The sequence below is a fragment of the Schistocerca piceifrons genome, chromosome 1, assembly GCF_021461385.2.
Source record: "Schistocerca piceifrons isolate TAMUIC-IGC-003096 chromosome 1, iqSchPice1.1, whole genome shotgun sequence".
NCBI lineage: Eukaryota > Metazoa > Arthropoda > Insecta > Orthoptera > Acrididae > Schistocerca > Schistocerca piceifrons.
This window is the reverse complement of record NC_060138.1, coordinates 1,089,826,251-1,089,849,767: the sequence shown is the minus strand read 5'-3', so window position 1 is coordinate 1,089,849,767 and position 23,517 is coordinate 1,089,826,251.

Below are 23,517 nucleotides of genomic sequence, written 5' to 3'. Positions count from 1 at the left end.
CAGCCCAGGAAAGTCGTTGCAGGTGGAAATCGCAACTAATCTCGACCTTTAAATAGCGGTTTACGAGTTCTAGGCACTATTTCCCTCGTAAGAGGAAGCTCAGACCCATACCTCTTCGCCAGCTCTGTGGTAACGTGCTGACCTGTGAAAAAGCGTCTATTATGGTTCGCAGTTCCAGTCTCACTGATTGCAACGTTTTTATCCCTTCTGTGAAAGAGCTACAAGCAGTCGGATCAAACATCAATAAGGAAATCGCAAGAAAATACTTTCGGCTCATAGTGCAATGTTGAAAAACTTTGAACGCTGCGCAACGGGTAACGCTCTTTCCGCTGCTGGCAAGCAAATTTTGGGTTTCTAGGCATATGTAACTATATTTATGAAATGCCACATTTGCATACCTCTTGAGTATGACACAGCATACCAATTAAACACAGACCCAATCAAAATCTAAGTGAGTAGTATTTTACTAATTCGTGTCGATGGAGGCACGCTTGTGTACAGATACTCGGTTTATTAAAACAGACTTTCGTCGCAAGGTTATCCTGGTTAGTTTTATTTCATTTTTTATAATACACTTAAAGCTGTCAAACAATGTTTGAAGAAGAATAAAATCTCACTACCGCAAGACAGCTAATGTAGAAAATACTTTTCTGACATATTATGGCACGATGCGCTCTCCCTACACGTCTTCGAGATGCATCTGCTGCCTGGTGTCTATTAACCTGAATAGAACAAAATGTCACAGTAGTTAGCCCTTTTTCCACATGTGACTACTTTGGGTTGAGAAGTGAAGGGAATTATGTTCAAAGTTCCATTAGATTGATAACTTCAGCAGGCAGCAGAATTGCGTTTTAAAAAATGTAGCACTGAATGTATTCGGACTCGCGACATCTTATCTACGGTACTAGCTGACACGTAGCTGCAACAGCTCCAGAGCTCGACAACTATTCCTCCAGAACTTTTGGATTCCACAGCACTGTGAGATTATGCATATGGCCAGGTCTTGACTTCTGAGAGATAAACAGTTACAGCTTTTCTTTTGGACTGAACGACGTTTTCTACAAACAGATAGCGCAATAGAATAGCTCAAGTAGAAAGGAACACTTCCTATTTAAACTTCTGCATCCCACACTGTTGGCAGTTCTGTGTAGGTGGCAGTTACGTGATTTTATTTCGGTGATTACAAAATAGAGTCCAATGTATGCACTTAGTAGCCGAGGCAGTTAATTCATGGTGATTTGGTCAACCAAGTAAATGAATTTACTGAACATGCTGCAATTTATTACAGGGAGCCTGTGTGTCAGAATTCTCATCCAGTGTGGCGCAACAGCGTTACAGTAGAAAAAGGAGTCACAGAAAAAATGGTTTGGTGGTAGGTTCTTATACCTATGGTCTGGGTTCGATTCCCACTTCTGTCAATGATGTTAGATAGGGAGAGAAAGATCCATGCTCTTCTGACTACAGCAAGTGAAGAAGATATAATGGCAGTGTGGCCTGAAATTCACATTGAAGATGATATTCCTACTCTGCCAAGTAGACCTTAGGTTGAACCACAATAAAGTCTGGAGTGGCGACATGTAGAAACTCTATCACCAGTAACCTTTCTTATACTAGTTATTTATTTCAAGTGGCGAAACAAACGCTATGTATGGTCACAGGACACTAATTCCATCTTTTATCTGAGCTTCTGTATGTCGATAAAATTGGTTCTGAACTGGGAATGCAACTCAGACCGCCCCTAACGCGGACTCTGATCCCTTCGTGACAATACAGCTCGGCTACAATTTGTTGTTTGTTCAAAACTGCAGATTCCTCAACATCTCCACAATGGGATCGAATCCTGGCCCGGCACTAAAGATTTAATTATGTATTATCAGGCTCTAGCATGAGAACACTTATCTGCTGGTGGATAATTATTTCGATTTTTAATGTATTTTCATTCGTTGTCAACACTAACGATATCTGACTTTTTAACTCCCAGTGAGACACAGAACTATTTGCGAGATGACTGTAAGTTCAAGGTGTTATTCTGAGCAGCTGGTGGAGAAAAATTCGGTAGCTGACGTCTCTGTGTGTAGTCAACAACGATATGTGTGGGGCTCTATTCCCAGTGAGCGCTGAGCTCTTCGTCATATTATTTCTAGTTCAAACATGCTCACATGTCACTGCTGGTGCAACAAACCCACATTTAAAAACGTTCGTTTTCTCTAGAATATAACAGCGATAGGTGCCGGGTTGGTGCCTGGGAAGGAAAAAATTTATGTTTCGTCTCGTCATTTCAGTTAAAACATCTAGCTACTGCCGCGAAAATCCGATATGTCACATTTGACTGTGCTTCGATAGCAATCCGATTAGGTTCTGGGTTCGAATCCGTGCCCAACACGAAGCTTTACCTCACGGCATTTCAAGTAAGTTACTTGTGAAGAAGCAATATTTAACATCTCTCGTAGTTCGTTAACAGGGACAATAGATGCTGGGTATGAATTCGCGTCTGTTAAAAATGTTTGCGTTATGCAATTTAAAGTTGAAAAATTGCTAACTGATACTGTCTAAAAGCGAGGTATATCACTCTCTGTATGCCTAATCGGGAATGACAGTTTCCGTCAGTCACGAAATCTTTGCTTAGTCTGCATGAACTGGGTTTGAATAAATATACGGAACAAGACGGTTCGTCGTGTCATTTGAAGTTCATACATATTCTCAACTAGCTGCTCGTGAATAACTTAAATTTTTAATGTCATTTTGTGTTAAATAATAAGTACGGTATGTTACTTTGAAGAGGAAATCATGAATACGACGAACTTACTACGTGCATTACCAATCTGACGTAATAAAGAGAGTGGTAACATTTCAGGTATGTCATTTATTGTAATAAATGTGAGCTTACAAGCCTTAAGGACAGTCTTATCTGTGATAAGGTGTTCCCTGATATTTGTAGTATCGTGGTATTACTTTACATCTTGAGTTATTGCGACACAGAGCAGTGCTTTCTAGTGGTGACTTGTTGGAACCATTTTCAATAGTCAAACGACTGTACCAAGGAGCGATTAGAATGGCTCTGAGCACTATGCGACTTAACTTCTGAGGTCATCAGTCGCCTAGAACTTAGAACTAATTAAACCTAACGAACCTAAGGACATCACACACATCCATGCCCGAGGCAGGGTTCGAACCTGTGACCGTAGCGGTCGCTCGGCTCCAGACTGTAGCGCCTAGAACCGCACGGCCACTCCGGCCGGCCAAGGAGCGATTAGAGGGCCTGCTAGACAGCTGCGTTATGCCGTTTGCATGCGAATCAGGCGAAATGCAATTCAGGTCGTTCGGATACTTTTGAGCACGACTGTACGTCTCGAGGTGATAACGTACGAAAATGCACAACTGCACTTTTGCGAACTTCTGTTTTATTTTCGCATCAATACTGTTGTGAACCCACCATCTGGTATAAATGCATTACATTATCATCCATTACATATAATCATTTTGATCGTACACTTGATATTGTAGATGAGTAGGAAGGACACAAGACAGGTCATAGATAATGTCCGTTGGACGTCAACAGTGTGTAACATTTTACTTTTTTTGAATAGGACAATGTTCCTCTCCAATAATTTTTAGATTAGTTACAATAAGCTTACGCTGCAGGAGAATTCACTTGTATTTTTCAATATGTGGTCTGTTGTCGGTTTGAAGGCCTTCCATTACATCGGAAACGTAGTGCAACTCCACCGAGGGCTGTCTGGAGTAGGGTGGAGACAGCAATGTGAAAGTTGCGAGCTGTCGAAGACGATCTTCATATTCCTAATGCGATTAGGACATCGTATACTCTTGACGATGTTTAGCACCTGTGCGGTCAGTCACCCAATTTCAGGATTCATGTTGAGTAATCCTGCTAAATTCCCATAATATTGTCTTTTTATATTGATGAGTAATATGGATAGTCATCACGTTCATGTGCCGTCTACAACGCAAATTTAATGTTACTATCCTAGGAACTAACCTGCAATACGTTTTGTATTTCATAATCGGAACTATCTGCATCAACCGTCATCAGAGCAATGTTAGGGAACAGAATGCAGCAGTGCCTTGGTGCCTACTTCGGGACCTGCTTGAGTCGTGTTCTAAGGAAAGTGTAGTTGCTGGTTCACATTATATTACACTAGCGAGGAGTACCGACTTTTCCTTTTCTCTGCAAACATCCAGAACTAAATTCAGTAACTAAATGCTAAGAATATAGTTGCATTGTGCCAACTCAAAGATCAATAGATATGGATATAGTTATAGATTTTTATATTTAAAGCCATTCTCGTTCTGCGTTGGAATAAACATCATTCATTATTTGCTTGTTCTTGTTACGATTATTATTGTCATTCTCTCACTTTCAAGAGTTTTCACATCCCTATTTAGTATCGGTGCACATGAAGAGTGGCTATGAAAGAAGGGAATACTGAATGTTACGTCATGCAGAATACACTCATTTACTTCGGCTCCTCGTGATCAACGCTATAGGAGAAGTGAGATACATAAAGTTGACAGTGTGAGGACAGACATGCTGGCACAATTCTGCAACTACACAGTGTTACCAGATAAAATGGTGCTGCAGAATCGAAAGTGTAGTACGGATTTTGCCACAGTAGCAGACAGCTGCTAATTTCGGACCATGACCGTGGATTACACTTCGGACAGTGCTGGTCAGAGTGTTGCAACTGTAAATGGAAGGCTTTGTTCGATAGTCTTGTGCTGATGCTGTCTGAATAAATTATGCCATTGGATAAAAAGCAGTTTAGTTTTGAGACCTAACCCACGAGGGGGGAAGGCACAGTAGTCTGCTTCAGGAATTCCAAGCAATAAAACCCAAAAAACAACCCAGGAAGGGTTCGAACAGCTACTTTCATGCAGAGACATGCATCTGGAATCTGTTCATCGTTATGGGGTCAAACAAGAGGGTAACATCACTGAAACAATGATCAGGCTACTTACTATATAATAGAGCATACAGATTTCAAGGAGGAAATGTATGAAGGCGCAGACTTCCTCGTTATCAATATGTGCGGCATATCTTTCGTGTTAACGAAAGTAATATCCCGCTTTACCTCTTCTTAAGTCTCAAATGAAATGAATGCCATGAGGAATCGAATATTTGTTGACTCCGTCTCTTCTTGCTTCCATCCTTACCAACATATTTCTTCATTCTCGTGGTAATCATGACATTCTATGTGTATGCTGCAAAAGATTGCACGTGGACAAATTCGACATCGAGGTGCAAAGCGTTTGGTATCTTACATTATACTCAATTCGAATAAGCTTCCGATGTATTTTTACTTCGTTTGTATTTTTAGATGATTATGAACGTTACGGAAAATTATCTCACATGCTTTATGTTGAATGAGAAACATTGAATGACCCGTTTTCTTTCCCTATGTTGAAATGATATGTCGGCGTCAACAGCCTTCTTCCATGCCGGAAGCTGAAACTTGTATCATTCTGGATTAATGATAATTGAATGTCTCAAATGTATACATAGCCCACAAGGCGACGTCAGAAACTATCAGGGGAGAACGCCGCATAAAAACCAAACGTGCGCGTGCATCTCCACTCTGAAGAACCGTATCGGAGAATCACGGCAAGCATTTCGCTGAAGGGCCGGCATTACCTCGCTAAGTTCACTTGACATTCGTTTTCCACATCGAAGACTCGTACGATATAATCCACTGTAAGATGAGACACTTAGAAAGTATATTTAATTTCTGGACTCCAAGAACGGCGTTCTTCACATAAGTAACATCCGTTTGTGTGTTTTAAGGTTGTGTTTTGAGGCTCAGGCAAAATCGCAGTGACTATAGTCTGTCTGTTGTCGCCAGTGTGTCGTTAGCTCAGAGGTTATTCGTCGTATTGTGGCTTTTCTAACGCGGGGCATTCTGAAGCGGAATACTCCCCTTTCATTATTAGTTTCGGGACGTGACTATTTTCCTCGGACAAAGACCAATGCTGTGAATTGGATTCGCGGACATGCCATTCACTACCTAGCCTAGCAGCTGGAATGTGTTAAGCCAAGAGTGAAGAACGTTTCCTGTTTGAACCAATGAACATTTCTGAACTACTGAACAGAACACATCAATTTCGAGAAGATGTGACTCAACATATTGCCAGCGGGGCGCAGAAGGCGTCTGATCAATTACACACACACACACACACACACACACACACACACACACACACACACAAAAAAAAAGAAAAAAAAAAAAAAAAAAAAAAATATTTAGAAAAAGGAAGATTTTGTTTTGTTTGTAAGGATAGCCCTAACCATGAATTCCAATATTTCCCCTGGTATATAGGCAGCTCTCTGGGGTAGGTTTAGTCAGGAGCCAACGCCTGAAGTGGACCAGATTTTTTTTTTGTTATAGGATGAAAAGTGGCGGTGGCACTTAGTTTCTTTTTTTAGTGCCATTTTCCTAAGGGGCTTTGAAATAAGAGAGAAAAGAGAGATAATCGTAAAAAAAAGTAGAAAAAAAAGCAAAATTGAAAAAAAAGAGGTTCCCTTGTGCGTTGGGGTGCTCGTACTATATGACATAGCAGTTCCAATCTCGGTGGAAGCCGCTGACTACAACCTTTTATTTTCCATTTTAATTAATGGAGTTGTAAACTGCTAGTAAAAATTCCTTATACGAAATCTGAAGAATGCCTTTAAACATCAATCTTCGTCCGATTTCGACTTAGTAAATTAAGTTAATATCATGGATGTCTTCTTTGCAAATGCCAAGGTGCTTCACTGTAAAATAGCTCCTGAAAAGATTCAAACCGACTGTCAACGATATAAATTTGAGCTTTGTTCGTCATATAGGTCTAACATGTCAGGAGGTTGTTTATGAAGTGCACATGTTGATTAATATAGTCCCCTTCTAAATTTTTGCAATAGCATTTAACTGTAGACGTTTTCTAACACCGGCGTTAGCAATTCCTTTCCGTTCTCTGAAACCTCCAAAACGACAAATTTTTCTGGTTTAAATCTGATGACCTTAACTATCACTTCCGATCAACATTAAATACTTCATGAACCCATACATGGAACTCCAAACGTGCAGTGTTCCTGCACTGCTACAGAGCATGCATTGCAAAGTATTCACACAGTTTATCGTATAGACTTACCATAACGAATGAAACAAGAACTGTAATACACTTTACACCACAGACGCTCACTCTGGCTTGACGAAAACATCCGAACATTGACCAAAAGTTGCACAAATAATTGAATTTGAAAGGAAAAGAAACGAGGTATGAAGCATTTATAAATTCATCGAATGTAGCGAGGTGGTTTAATTTCGTCCCAGTCTATAAAATTAATTTCGGGCCATAGTCAGCTCTGCCGATCAATGTAGTATAATACCCGCTTACTAATCAGGCCGTCTGTCTCCGTTGCTTTTGAGCGTGAATGGAAATTGTAGAAATTTTCTGTGGAGCAACATTTAACAATAAAGCATTTTAAATCATCAACAGTGATGCTGGTAGCCAGCCAGTGGATCCCGGAGCTTTGCCGCATACGGCATCCAGAGGAGGACAGTCTGCAGGCAATCTGCCGCAAAATTGTTACTAGATAAAATTTTGATATCAGTGTGTCAGAAAGCGAAATAGATTGAATCTGCGCTACCATTACATTCACGTCTCCAGCATTCAGACAGAAGAGGCTATAATAAAATTTTATGCCCGCTGTTCTCGATCTACTGACATTATGGACAGAAACAACGCACGCTACCGCTAAACCACAGGCGTAATCAGCCTAGTGTTTCTCTATCATGGGACAAGTTTTCCTCCAGGAAGTGCCGCAGTCTACAGTGTTGCCAGATTGTGCAGATAACCGGACTTAGAGAATTAGCGAGTCGGTCAGTTTTTTTGTCCCATGTCGCGATCGGCGCGGACTTAGCCTCTGAAACGGCCGGCCGCCGGTCGAGTTTTATGTCAAAGAGTGTACATAAATTTTGTTGCATTGCAACAGTATTTACTCTCACTCTAAGTCTGCTGTATAACAAATATCGTACTGTGATAACTCAGGTAAATAGTGCTGGTTATTGCATTCTCCATAGTAAAGAGTTTACCAGGGCATCAAACAAGACAGCTCCATTGGTTGTGTGAATAAACAGAGAAGTCCAGTAAGATGTGTGGTTCGATGTGCTAGTGCAAGTAGATAACCCTTGCTTTTTCAATGTATAATTATTTTGTGATACTTTGTGTGTGTGTGTGTGTGTGTGTGTGTGTGTTTCCTGAAGATTTTTATATTCTGGAGGAGTCTGGTTTTTGCTCCAGGCTCTTCAATTAGAGTACAAAATTTTAATTGACTATTCCTCTCTCTCTCACACACACTTACTGCTGTTGAACATTACTTTCCTAGATCTTTCATGTGACTCTCGCAACTCTAGTTTTAAAATTATACACAGCTGACCAGTTGCAATGGATGAAGAAATTTTTTACCTAGGTTTCAAAAAATACAAATTTGTCTTCTTCAGTAGGTAAACTAAGGGCAATAAACATTATAGCTTACATTAGAAAAGTATGAAACTTATAAGCCAAGAATAAATTTTAAGACAAATTAGAGAACTCTTGATTTACAGAAGTATGATAGCGACAACTGGTACTTACGATTTTACATTAGTAAGGACTAATGTACCATTGCCGTTTTTACAATTGCCGGCATAGATCCATGTGTCAAAAATAAAACATAGCCCTAGTATTAGGGTTTGTCACGTTAATATAAAATAACTCATGGATCTTGCAGAGCTTACAACCAACTGAGTGTAATCGGTGGGCGTAGTTACTCTGAAAACAGGGCAGGTGGCGCTCGTGCCGAGAAACATGTGCCAATTGTCATACAAAGGCAACGTGTAAATTATCAGTATTAATAACGTCCTTAGGTAAACTAACACAAAAAAAAGAGGAAGGAAATTAACACTCCCGTTATAACAGTGTGGAAGCATTGGTACAAATAATGTAGTTATACATCAAAAAAGGCAGGTGGCGCTTACGCCAAGAAACTTATGCCAGTGGCATATACAGCCAAAATATATAAAAAATTACATTACTATATTAGTGAATCCCACAATCGGTATACGTGTCAGAAATTTAAAATTGACAATAATGGCTCTTCTCAAGAAAGAATTACGAACACTGGTACACAATCCTGTTAATGTGCATTCACAGGAAAAACAAAATTTTAGAGCCAGCAAAATCATATAAGGGCCGATGTAGTAGCCAACATACATCATGACAAAACCACCATTACATAAGGGGTAGTGAGCTTAAAGCACTGAAGGTGCATCATAGCTTCTTGAGGAAATAAACCACTAAGGTTACCAGCATTAATGTTATACCGTAAACAGTACAGATTTAAAGCCTTCGAAAAATTGTCTACAAGCAAGGTTCAATTGGTCGTTCAGTATATTACCATCCTTGTGCTCAAGATGTTTGAAAATTTGTAACCCTTCCCATAGATCTAATCTACGCTCTTTGTCTTCTCTGTGTAGGATAACAGTGTCTTCTAAATGTTTTGGTGTATCACTGGCTATCAGGAGGTGTTCAGCAAATAGGAATGCAGGTAAGCTACTACGAACAGCATAGTGAACACATTATCATAGGCAAGATAGGCACAAAGCACACACCTACCACAGTATTACAAGTTTATCTGCCAACTAGCTCCGCAGATGGTGAAGACACTGAGGAAATGTATGATGAAATAAAAGAAATTATTCAAATAGTTAAGGGAGGCAAAAATTTAATTATGATGGGGGACTGGAATTTGAAAGTAGGAAAAGAAAGAGAAGGAAAAATAGTAGTTGAATATGGACTGGGGGAGAAGACTGAAACAGAAAGCTGCCTCATAGAATTTTGCATAGAGCATAATTTAATCATCACTAACACTTGGTTTAAGAATCATGAAAGAAGGTTGTATACATGGAAGAGAACTGGAGATGCCAGACTGTTTCATATTGATGTAATAGTAAGACAGGGATTTCAGAACCAGATTCTAATTGTAAGACATTTCCAGGGGCAGGTGTGAACTCCGACCACAATTTATTGCTTATGAACTGTAGATTAAATGTGAAGAAATTGCAAAAAGGTATGAAATTAAGGAGACTGGAGATGAATTAGTTGAAATAATCAGAGGCTATTGAGAGTTTCGGAGTGAGCACTAGGCTATGGTTGACTAGCGCAGGGGAAAGGAATACAGTGGAAGACAAACAGGTAGCATTAAGAGATGAAATTGTGCTGGCATTGGAGGCTCCAATAGGTAAAAAGACAAAGTCTAGTAGAAAACCTTGGATAATGGATGAGATATTCAATTTAACTGATGAAAGGAGAAAATATAGAAATGCAGCAAGTGAAGCAGGTGAAAAGGAACACAAATGTTCAAAAAATGAGAGCGACAGACAGTGAAAAATGGCTAGAGGACAAGTGTAGCATTTTAGAAGCATGATTCACTAGGGAAAGATAGATATCGCCTACAGGAAAATTAAAAGAACCTATGTAGAAAAGAGGTGCAGCTGTATGAATATCAAGAGCTGAGATGGCCTGAGCAAAGAAGGGAAAGGTGGAAAGAGTATATACAAGGGAGATGAACGTGAAGGCAGTATTATAGGAATGGAAGAGGACACAGACGAAGATCAGATGGCGGATATGATACTACAAGAAGGATTTGACAGAACACTGAAGGACCTAATTTGAAACATGGCCCCAGAAATAGATAAAATTCTGTCAGAACTACTAATAGCCTTAGGAGTGCCTGCTATGACAAAACTCTTCCATCTGGTGTACAATATGTACAAGACAGGAAAATACCCTCAGACTTCAAGCAGAATATAATAATTCCAATTCCAAGAAAGCAGTTGCTTACAGGTGTGAATCTCACCAAACTATCAGTTTAATAAGTAATAGTTGCAAAATACTAACATGAATTCTTTGCAGAAGAAAGGAAAAAAAACTGATAGAAGCAGACCTTAGAGAAGATCAATTTGGATTCCATAGGAATGCAGGAACACATGATGCAATACTGACCCTAAGACCTATCGTAGCAGATAGGTTAGGGAAAGGCAAACCTAAGTTTACAGCATTTATAGACTTCAAGAAAGCTTTTGATAATGTTGACTGGAATAATCTCTTCGAAATTTTGAAGGCGGCAGGGGCGAATATTCAGAACAAAAGGCTATTTACAAACTGTATAGAAACCAGAGGGCAGTTATAAGAGTTGAGGGGCATGAAACAGGAACAGTGGTTCAGAAGGGAGTGAGACAGGGTTGTAGCCTATACCCAGTGTTTTTCAACCCATACACTGAGCAAGCAGTAAAGGAAACAAAATAAAAATTTGGAGTAGGAATTAAAGTTCAAGGAGAAGAAATAAAAACTTTGAGGTTTGCTGATGATGTAATTCTGTCAGAGGCAGCAATGGACTTGGGTGAGCAGTTGAATGGAATGGTCAGTGTATTGAAAGGAGGATGTAACAGCAAAAGCAAAACAGGGGTAATGCAATGTAGTCAACTTAAAACAGGTGATTCTGAGGGAATTAGATTAGGAAAGGAGACACTTAAAGTAGCAGATGAGTTTTGCTGTTTGGCCAGGAAAATAACTGACGATATTCGAGATAGAGGAGACATGAAATGTAGACTGCTAATAGCAAGAAAAGTGTTTTTGAAGAAGAGAAATTTGTTAACATCAAGTACAGATTTAAATGTTGGGAAGTCTTTTCTGAAAGTATTTGTCTGGAGTGTAGCCATGTATGGAAGTGAAACATGGACAATAAACAGTTTAGACAAGAAGGGAATAGAAGCTTTTGGAGTGTTTTGCTATGGTAGAATGTTGGAGATTAGATGGGTATATCATGTAACTAATGCGGAGGTATTGAATAGAATTGGGGAGACAAGAAATTTGTGGCACAATGTGACTAAAGAAAGGAATCAGTTGATAGGACACATTCTGAGGCATTATGGGATTACCAATTTATGATAGGGTAGCATGGAGAGCTGCATCAGACCTGCTTCATACTGAAGACCACAGCAGCAACAATTACAAAAATGTTTGAAATGAGAGGAACATACAAAATTAGCAGCAGGGAACGCAAATTTCTGGGAAATTTGATAAAAGGCACTAGTACAACTAGTTCTGGAGTACTGCTCCAACATTTTCAGTTCTTTAGAATGAGATGTGACATAATACGCCAAACAAGTTCAGAAGTGCATTGTTGGATACTACATATCCTATACGTCACTGTCGTTGTAATCTCTCTTCTGTCGTGCTCTCATTGTTCCTCATTTTGTACATCTCGTCAATGAGATGTTAAACCTTATCTTTCTTCCTTCCTTTGTATATCTCATATTTCTTTCTTGTTCTAAGTGAGATGCAGTACAGATCATGAAACTGAGTTAGCTGTCATACATGAGGGTTTCAATTGATGATATTCATTTATTGTCACTGATAGTCGTCTCCTCTGTAATGAAACTTCACAGAATACTTGATGCCACCGCCTTTTACTGAACTAGCTGATCAGCAATTTTAACTAATCCTTGGACCATTTAGTCCGAACAACTACGACTTCAGAAAACTTTATCGTTTCAAAGTTTTGCAACCAATCTACACAGTACAATAGCTCACCAATGACATTGCTGACTGACTACTATTGCTTGCAGCACTAAACATAAGACGATCAAACCCAGACCACATGTTACATATTCTAACAACTAGCAATGCTATTGCCCTCTGGGCCTGTCTGCACACGTCACCCCCATGTGGTATCAGGGGTTAAAATAGACCTGTTACAAGAGGTACGTAAAAGGAAGCTTATGCATAGCAAAGCTTTTACATTGACAACTCAGCCATTATTAGGACACCAATCAGTTTTAGCTCATTTCACTATCTTTCCCTCAACCTTTTCAGTTTAAATGCTTTATGTTTGATCTCCAGTTTTTCAAATTTCACAGAAGTACTGGGCATTTGACAAAAGGCACCATGTGTTGTAATCTTCTACATCTACTATTAGAGTGGATTAATATTTGCACCCAAAACCCAGCACTGTAGCCAATTCATCGGGGTGGGGGAGGGGGCAGAACGGGGGAGTTCATCATGTATGCTCATAACTGTAGCCCCCTGACAATGCAGGGATCATAGTATTACTGATGCCTAAGCTGTAACTTCCCCATGTATGCCGAGGAGTAGGTGTCTGTCCAGTCTGGGGCACCAGGACTTGGGGCAATGGCTACTATGGTGGGCAGATTTTGCTGTTGTGGGGTGGCATCCATAGGGAGAGCTACTGATATGAGTGAGTGGAATCAGTACAAATGATCTTCAATGAAGCAGATCAGACTCACCCATATCGGAGGTTGAACCAATGTGGCCATCTCAGCGGATAGAAAGCAAGATTTTAATGCAGAGGCCTATAACTGAATGGTGTTTTTGTCTTTGGCCACACTACAGGATGAGAGTCAGGCACTAAGAAATGGAAAAGAACAGTTCTTGGTATGCTATAGAACTTTCAGAGAATCCTTTGCGACAATGAAGTAACTGCTTTCCACTGAAAGCATTGAGGATAGGTTCAGAAAAGTTGCTGCAATAGAGAAGATGAGAAATGGATCCTTTTTGATCAAAACATTGAATGCTAACCAATCCCAGGCCCTTCATGCCTGTGACATGCTTGAGGATATGCCAGTTACTATCTCTCCTCATAACAAACTTAATATGATACAAGGTGCAAAAAAGAGCAGCTCATTTTGTATTATCACATAATAGGGGAGAGAGTGTGGCAGATATGATACGCGAGTTGGGATGGAAGTCATTAAAGCAAAGACGTTTTTCGTCGCGGCGAGATATATTTACGAAATTTCAGTCACCAACTTTCTCTTCCGAATGTGAAAATATTTTGTTAAGCCCAACCTACATAGGTAGGAATGATCATCAAAATAAAATAAGAGAAATCAGAGCTCAAACAGAAAGGTTTAGGTGTTCATTTTTCCCGCGCGCTGTTCGGGAGTGGAATGGTAGAGAGATAGTATGATTGTTGTTCAATGAACCCTCTGCCAAGCACTTAATTGTGAATTGCAGAGTAATCATGTAGATGTAGATGTAGAAGGTTTCATATTCATTGAGACCTAATACTACAAACAGATAAAGAATGTGCTAATCTTGAGTAGCATGGAGTCCTTTTGTTCAATGCATCCAGAGAGTGGATAATAGTGTGGACAATGGAACTTTCGTCCTAGCCTTCAAAGGAAATGGTTTACCTGAGAAAGTTAAGCTCATGGTTTAGTGTCAAGCCCTACTTTCCTCCTCCTAAAATGTTTTCAGTGCCAGATGTTTGAGTTCATGCCCTCCTTATGTATTAATGAGGCTACCTGTGAGGCATGTGGCAGGACAATGCATGAGGGCAGCCCTTGCAAACAATCCCCTACATGAGTAAATTGCCCAAAACACCAGCTGCTCATTCGCCAATGTGCTCCATTTTCAAGAGGGAGAAGAAAATCCAGAAATATAAAACACTTGACTATCTGTCATATCAAGACACCAAGAAAAAACTTGGATGAGTCCACCCAATTGATATGATGACAAACTTTGCAAACATTGTGTCAAAATTCACATCTATCACTATGACAAGGTCTCAAACAGCAGCTCCTGGCCTTAGCCACATGTCGATGCCTGTTTGTCAGTCGGAGAGGACACCATCTCTCTCAACCTCCACACCCTCCAGAACCACAGCACCAGTGATAACTACCCTGCCAGTGGAGCTAGAGTTACTTCATTCTACTCCAGCATCTTCAAGGAAGAGGACATCTGCCAAGGTGAAACAGTCTCACGGTCTACCATCATCCAGTGGCTGACAGAGCCACAGGCTGCAAGTCGTAGAAAAAAATGGACCTCTTCTATCCCAGAAGTGAAGACATAAAATCATCCCAGAAACAGAAAGACCACAAGGACAAGAAGGATAAATGAGAAGTTAAACAAAATTCTACTGCTTCAATCAATAGTCAGTCAATGAGAGTCTTGGTACCCGGAAGCCAGAGGACATTATTACAGTTTCAGATTAGCTCTTGGGCATTCTAATTAACCACATATCAACTGATTCACCTGGAATCTGCAGTGTGCAAAGTTCTGTGCATTGCCAAAACCTGATCGCTGTGACCTTTGGCCTACAGAAGGCATACCTGGCACCATCACATGCTGTTTACACAGCATAAGTAGCACTTCTGGGACTGTTTACCCATTTTTGTCCAGAATTTTGTATCCCTATTGCAATTCTGTTTAGGTTTCACCTTCAGCAATCAACAACCACAGGAAACAGGGCTCTCTCAGGGATCAGTTCTTAGCATAATCCTCTTTTCCATCACAATCAGTGGTATCGTGACTGCAGTGGGACCCATGATCTCACCATCACTATATGTGGATGATGTTTGTTTCTCTATTACTGCTCTCCATCACTGCAAACCACAGAGTACCAACTTCAGATGGTCATACATAAAGTGGCCCTGAATCATGGATATTAATTTTCTCCCACCAAAATTCATGTTGTGCTCTTTTGTTGATTAAGGCTGCACTTTGATGCCTAGAACTCTACTTCAGTAACCTGTTGCTTGAAGTGTTGAAACTTTCATATTTTTTTACCTTTTATTTGACAGCAAGTTAATGTGGTTACCACATGGTCGGCATTTCAAGGCAATGCATAAGATAGCTTAATACCAACAGATTTCTCAGCAGCACTTCGTGTGGCGCAGACTGTACAGTTATTCTGTGATTTTATAATGCTTTGATATCATCCCAACCAGATTACAGATACGTTGCCTGCAGTTCATCAGCACCATCAGTGCTGAGCTTGTTAGACCCAGTCCACCGCAGTGATGTGTAGTTGACAACTGGAACCTTCCGTACAAGTCCTGTAAACAGCCTCCTGGTTGAAGCTGATGTCTTACTACTGCGGGTCACATGCCAGCGATTTTTGGTGAACTATGCAGTCACAGTCTGTCAGATGTCTACTCAGCCATTTTACTCTACTCTGTTTCATAACTGATAGTTCAGACTGTTTATAAATTGGCCAAAAATGGATGGACCAGTTGGGCTATGACTGAAAGTTCTGCAAGGGCGTCCAACTGCTGCCTCTTGTCCCTGTGCCCATAAAGTCCTCTCTCAGCATATTTCCCCTCCCATGTCATAAGTACCCAGTCCTATTATACAGAGGGATCTCTTTTGTTTTCAGACATCTGTTCTCCATGACTACCCAAATTTGGTATTCATCTATGCAGATTGATTGAAAGTCAATGGAGGAATTGGTTTTGATTTTGCACCTGCAAGGGGGCCAAGAAGTATTTTCTGCTGAGTGTATGCAGTGTATACAGTGCAAGTTGGTTGCCATATCATCGGCTCTGCAGTACATTAAAACTCTACCAGAAAGGACTTTCTGTTTTTTTTTGTGACTCTATGAGCTGCTTACAAGTCATATCTCAGTGCTCCCCAGAAGCCTTCTTTTACTAACATCCAGCACCTATTAGTTGACTTCCACAGCTCTAGAATGACAGCAACATTCATCTGGACACTGAGCCACATGGGTATTGTGGAAAATGAACTCTCTGACAAATTAGCTACAGAAGCAACCACAGGAGACAAGCTTGATGTCAGAGTACTGAGCACCCACTTGTGATTGCAACTGCTACATCAAGTTTTGATAACCTGGAATGGCTGGCTACCAAAACCCTCAAAATGTTGAGAAATCAAGGGGACCACCAAGGCATAGTGTACTTCTCTTGAACCCTCTCTAGAAGACACCATCAAACTGCATCAAGAGGACTTCCAGCATTGCAGCTGTGGTACTCACCTTATGATCGCTGGCTGATCTGAGATGAGCAATCTACCTGTCTACCTCACTGCCTCAGATAGTAGTGGACAATAAGTTAGCACCTACCAGAGTCCTATGTTTCATGAGCGACAGCGTATTTTATTAGAAAATTTAATGCACCTCCATGTTTGATGTCACAGGTGGTTGTGTGAGGAGTACCTCTCACTGTGGTGTGTACCCCTGAGTGGCCTCAGACTATGTTCTCCCTCTGCACTGTCATGTATTTCTACACTTTTATATGCATATTTAGTACTGTAATCCATACACTCTGCATTTTCTCACCCCATTTTAATTGTAGTGAGTATGATGACTTTTGCTGGTGTGTCCTTTAGTGACCAGCTACAATGTTAGCTCTTTTGATTTTATCTCAGTTTTAACTATCTAGCTAAAAGCTGATATCATGTACATTTTCAACCAGGATAATGTGGTCACAGACCCTGGAGCTGACAATTCCCCTTTTCTCATTTCATGTCGTTTTTTGCTTTTTTCCTGTGGACTGAGACACTGATAACCAATAGTAATAATCATCACCATCTGTATGAACACATAAATATTCAGATGAGGGGTGAGAAGTGCGACCTTACATAGTCCATACAAAAGTATTACAGAGATATTTAGAAAAAATCTTTGGAAGAATGGTGACACTGTTATCACAAGACCATGTTGGATAAATTTATATGAGCAGTATTTAAAGAAGACTGCATTTTTTTGCCCTGCCAACAGCCATCTAGTGACAGTGCTAGCAGGAAGTATATTTCCACTCTGCTGTGAGTCCTTTCTTTGTGTAGAATTGTTGCACAGGTAATATGTGTTTGCTATGCAAAGGAATACAGTGTCCTGAGAGAAAGTGTTTCAAGTGAAATGGCACAATACAACTGTTCTATTTGCCAAAAAGTATTTGTGTATGATTTGTATGTGCATACACTATTGGTGCATGTTGTAAGGAGATTATTTCAAAAGGCATTTCCTGATGTTCAAGTTTCCAACTGGAGGACAATTCATCAGTTGATAAATAAATTTCATCAAATAGGTAGTGTTATTGTCAGGAAACAAAGACAACCACATACAGTACTCACAGAAGAAACTCTCGGTGACGTTAGGCGTGTTCTGAAAGATCTCCTAGAAGATCAGTTTGACATCTTTCTCAGAAAATGAGAATTTCCTAGGTGTGATTCTTGAGTTTCTCCCAGCGTATTTGATAATCAAAATATCCACAGGTGTGCTGCCGGTCTATAGTGTCCAAAGGGCACAATATTTCGGCGATCATACATGTCACCATCATCAGGTGAACTGACGGACTGAGCTCCTGTGAACGTGCCGGCACAGAGATCCGTACACTATGGCTGCTCAGAGGGAACTGGGTTCAGTCGCGGCGGCGGCCGATTTAAATACCCTCCACCCGCGGCGCGCTCCCTCCGCCGTCCGCACCCCGCGACCGTGGCACGGGGCGCGGACGGCGGAGGGAGCGCGCTGCGGGTGGAGGGTATTTAAATCGGCCGCCACCGCGACTGAACCCAGTTCCCTCTGAGCAGCCATAGTGTACGGATCTCCGTGCCAGCACGTTCACAGGAGCTCAGTCCGTCAGTTCACCTGATGATGGCGACATGTATGATCGCCGAGATATTGTGCCCGTTGGACACTATAGACCGGCAGCACACCCGTGGATATTTTGGAAATTTCCTAGGTCTCTGTTGAAATGGCTATAAAGTTACTGAAGTTACAACCCTATAAAATAACTGTGGTGCAAGAACTTAAACCCTGGAAAAAGGTTGCAGTTTTGTGAATGGATTTTGAATAGGGTGCATGACAGAGAAAGTGAGCCCCATCTAACTTTGTTTTTGGATGATTCAATCATGGCTACACCTAAGTGGATACATTAATCAACAAAATAACTGCTACTGGAGTTCTGAAAAGCGTAACATAATACATGAGACAGCTCTGCATGATCAAAAAATGCTAGCATTTGGTGTCTTCTGTGATTTGCCTAAAGCGTTTGACTATGATGATCACCAGATTCTCTTGCAAAAAGCAAAATTAGTAGGAATAAGTGGTGTTGCAGGCAATTGGCTTCAATCGTATCTCCAAGACAGAAAACAAAAAGTTGTCTTGAATACCTCAGATGGAGTATGTAATGTATCCTCACATTCTGAATGGAGTTCCATTACACATGGAGTGCCTCCAGGCTCAATTCTTGGGCCACTATTATTCCTGATGTTTAATAATGACCTACCATCATGTACAAGCCTGCCATGTAAATTTACATTATTTGCTAATGATACCACATTTTTATGAGCAGTAGAACAGACATTAATCTTGAGGAATCCATTAATCACATACTCTCAGATGTGGTTAATTGGTTCAAGGTGAATGATCTCTCATTAAATTCCAGTAAGACCAGCTTTATTCAGTTCTGTACAAAAACAGAAAAAGAGAGAGAGAGATAAGTGTAACATGTGGTAATCAACCAATAGAAAGAATGGAAACAACAAAATTTCTTGGAGTACACATTCACAAGAAAATGAACTGGTCTTCACATATTATAGATCACTGTAAAAGGCTTAATTTGCTATGTATGCTTTACGGGTTGTTACTACATGTGCTGAACCTAACACTGCAAAAGTGGCATACGATGGCTACTTTAACTCACTCGTTGAATATGGCAGTATTTTTTGGGGCAACCAGCCATTAGCAAGGAAAGTGTTCACTGCTCAGAAGTGAGCTGTAAGAGTTATATGTGCATTGCACCCAAGAGTCTTGTGTAGAAATAGCTTTTGAAAACATAAAATATACACAACTACATGCCAATATATTTTTTCTCTCATGTGTTTTGTCTGAAAAAATATAGAGATATTGCAACCAAACAGTAATTATCATGAGCATAAACAAGGAGGAAGAATGACTTACACAGTGAGCATAGAAATTTGAGCTTGGCACAAAAGGGTGTCCACTTCACTGGAACACAACTTTTCAATGCTCTTCCTCATGAATTAAAGACAGAGATTCATAACAAGAGTAAGTTTAAGAAAGCGCTAAAAATATTTCTGCTAGAAAAAGCTTTTTACAGTCTAGATGAATTTTTAAATAAATAATTTGTAAAATTTTAATATTATATAATACCAGTTGACATAATGTCACTAAGAATGTTATTTAACTTGAGCTCTGCATCTGTGTTTGCTCTGTATCTGTTTTTCAGTAGTGCTTTAATGATTTTAAAAATATGTATCATCTTTTCTCTGTATCGCTGCTCGAAGGTACATTTTTATATAATTATATACTCAAATGTCTGTATATGCTATAAGATTATCACATTGTATTTGTAAAAAACTGACTCATTCCATGTCCTTGTGAACCCAACACAGTTGGACCTCTGGAACATAAAATAAAATAAAATCAAAACAAATCAAATCAATCAAATCAAAAAGTAGGTGTGTGGTGATAGAATAATAGGAACTACTTTCTTCCAGGAAACAGTTAAGAGTGAGAGGCATGTGGAAAAGTGCTTTCATGACCTTTCAGAAAAATCCTGTGGTGGCACATACACCCAATGTCTCATTACCAGAAATTCATGGCATATTTCAAGATAAAGTTATCAATACTATCATTTGGGCTCCCCATTCCCCCAATTTAACCCCTGTGATTTTTTATGTCCTGGGGGGGGGGGGGGGGGGGGAGGGGGGAATTAAAAGAGGAAGTGTCAAATCAAACCCACACACTTTAGATGAACTTAAAACTAACATTCATCAAGAAACTGCTGCCACATTTCAGAGGAACCTGCAGAGTGTAATGAGCAGTTTCCTAAGCAGCTGTCAGAAATGCTTGAACAACAAAGGAAGGCAGTTCCAGCCTCTCGTTACTTAATAAACATTACTAATGTTTATGTCACACATATTAGAAATAACTTTTGCGACAAACCATACTAAACTTACTGTAGACCTCCAGTCACCCACGCCATGGGCACAGTGGCCGGCAGGCTACACACTGCAAAAATGGTTATATTAACAATTGATCAATCCATATATCTTGCATAAAAGGACTTGAGAATAAGATTAGAGTGATAATCTTGGGTACTGAGACACATAGTCAGTAATTTTTCCCTCGCTCCATATTCAAATGAATAGGAAAAGAAATAGCTAACATTAGTATGAAGTATCTTCCACACCCTGCACTGTACGGTAACTAGCATCTTATGTGCATGGTGGACAAAATAAAACTGGCCAGGAAAATAGTTCATTATCACATTGTATTTGTAAAAAACTGACTCATTCCATGTCCTTGTGAACCCAACACAGTCTTACATCTGCCCTGGGTGCAGATTACGTAAGTGGGGTTGCATATCATAAGGGGCATGATATATTTTAGTGGACAGTTTCATTTTGCTCACCCTGTATTTAGATGTAGAGGTATGTTCAAAGATCTTTGAACTTTCATAAACACTTCCCATGACTTTCACTCCTTAACAATGTCTTCAAGAATAAATATCATTTTCAGTGGGATTGTGATTTCCACAACCACAATACAATACAGAAAAATCATTTCCTTGTAGATGTTCCCTCCTTGCCTATAGTTCGTAGTGGAGTTTTGTATTCTAGAGGAAAATTTCAGTAATCTTGAATCTGAGAAACCCAACGAAGCCATAAGAAAACTAAAAATCATACCAAGTAGTCATTCCTCTTACGAACTTGTGATGAAGCAAGCTGGAATCTCCTTACTTCCTCTCTTGTTTTGCCATCTGCCTCCTTAAATTCATTTTATTTTCATTTTTTCCTAATTACCATTAACATGCATTAGTATAATCTGCATTTCCATAAAAGAGAAAGGTTGGCCCTCAGTCTTAAGGAATACAACACCAGGTCTAATTCTGTGCTTAGTTTTGTGTATGTAATTAATTTCCTAGTTTATTTTGACCATTCCTAGTTAATATATTTTGCTACCAGTACAGATCATTGTAGGGTGAAATCAGTACTTGTTTCGTGACTTAGATTCTATTGCTGCCTCTTAAACAAACATCAATTGTGTACTAACTATAAACATTTGGATGAAGAACTACTAGGATTCTTAAAGTATTTATTTGTCTCTACTCAAAAACATATTAGCAAAGCCAGTCCTTAATTAATTCCAAACTAATTACCAGGTTTGTCAAAAGTATTGTTTGTATAACTATGTCTGTTAATTTCATTATTGAAACAAATAATTCACCCCAACCTTTGTGGTAGAAAGAACTGTTAAAAAAAAAAAAAAAAGGAATTTTTCAATATATTCAGTTAATTGGATGAGTTATGTTTTAATTATAATTTCTGCAATTTAAACATCAAATAATGTATAGTTTCATTGCCTATTATTGTGAGGATATATAAAGGACTGATTTTTGGTCCCGAGACAGTCAGTCCATGGCCGATTTTCAGTCGTGAAACAAGCATTGGTTAGATTAAAACAATGCATCAACTTAACAGTGAAATAACTGTAAATAAATAGGCAATGCATTAGAACAATTAATGACAATGTCTGTTTAATTTATTTGAAAAATAGTGTCACACGTACCATATTATTCTGCAAGAACTGTGAACTGTGTGATTACGTTTATACTGCTCATAGATGTTCAACAGAAAACTATTGTAGCAACTATGTTGGCTACAACCTATTAATGAGGCTTATCAACATTTACCTATAGTGAACTGACCATATAATTTTGTAATATTGGCAGGTTGTGAACAGTGAAAGTAAAGAACTGTGAAACACAATTGTGCAACTGTTGGCTACATCATTTGTAGTACTCAGTGTTAAACTTCCACCCCCCATTTTTCAGCCAGTATAACAATGCAGTATGTCGACACCGAGGACTATCAAGGACGAAATAAAGCAGGCAAATGTCAAAAACTGTTTGATTATCTAGAGTCAATGATTGAAGATTCTTGTTAGCTACATGGGAAGCTGTTGTACTCACCCTAAACAGGCCTCTCTTCACATGATATATAAATAACATTTCATATAAATATAAATGTTTTCATTTGGATATAAAACTAGGAACAGGAGATAAAGATCCACTTTTAAATGTTTTTGGTAGCTTTTTTCTGGGAGTAGCAGCTGTTTTGTTAACTTCACACTTCTTTACTAAGCACTGGCCACTTATACCAGAATGGGTTTAATCATTAAATGTGCATTTGATAAGAAGGGTGTTTTTACAAAAGACATAACAATTTAATTCTATTTCTTTATCAGAATTATTAAGAATTAATACTGACAGTATTTATTTCAGAAATTTCTGTTACCTTGTCAAACGAGTGTTTCAGTAACCAATCAGTAATCTTAACTTTAAAATGCCATAGGCCAAGGGCTGAGCAGATATTGGAAATTTATTGAAAGATTTTAAATTTGTTACCTTGTGTGAGTTTCTAGTCTTTGCTGGTCAGTATATCAAATTTCAGATTGTGTCTAGTGTTGTAATAGTTTATGTACTCCCTAGTGTCAGACTCGCTGTTGCTTTTGACATGAAATAATGTGTAGATGTACATTTTTACAACAGTCAGAGTCTTCAGCTTGTTCCTTAGGGTGTCACTTTGCTCTTTATTGTGGTTACTTTTCTTTACTTTTAAGAATTTCACTCATTTAAGAGGAATGTCCCTCTATCAATATGCTTTATTTATTTATTTCATTACGAGTTCCATTGATCC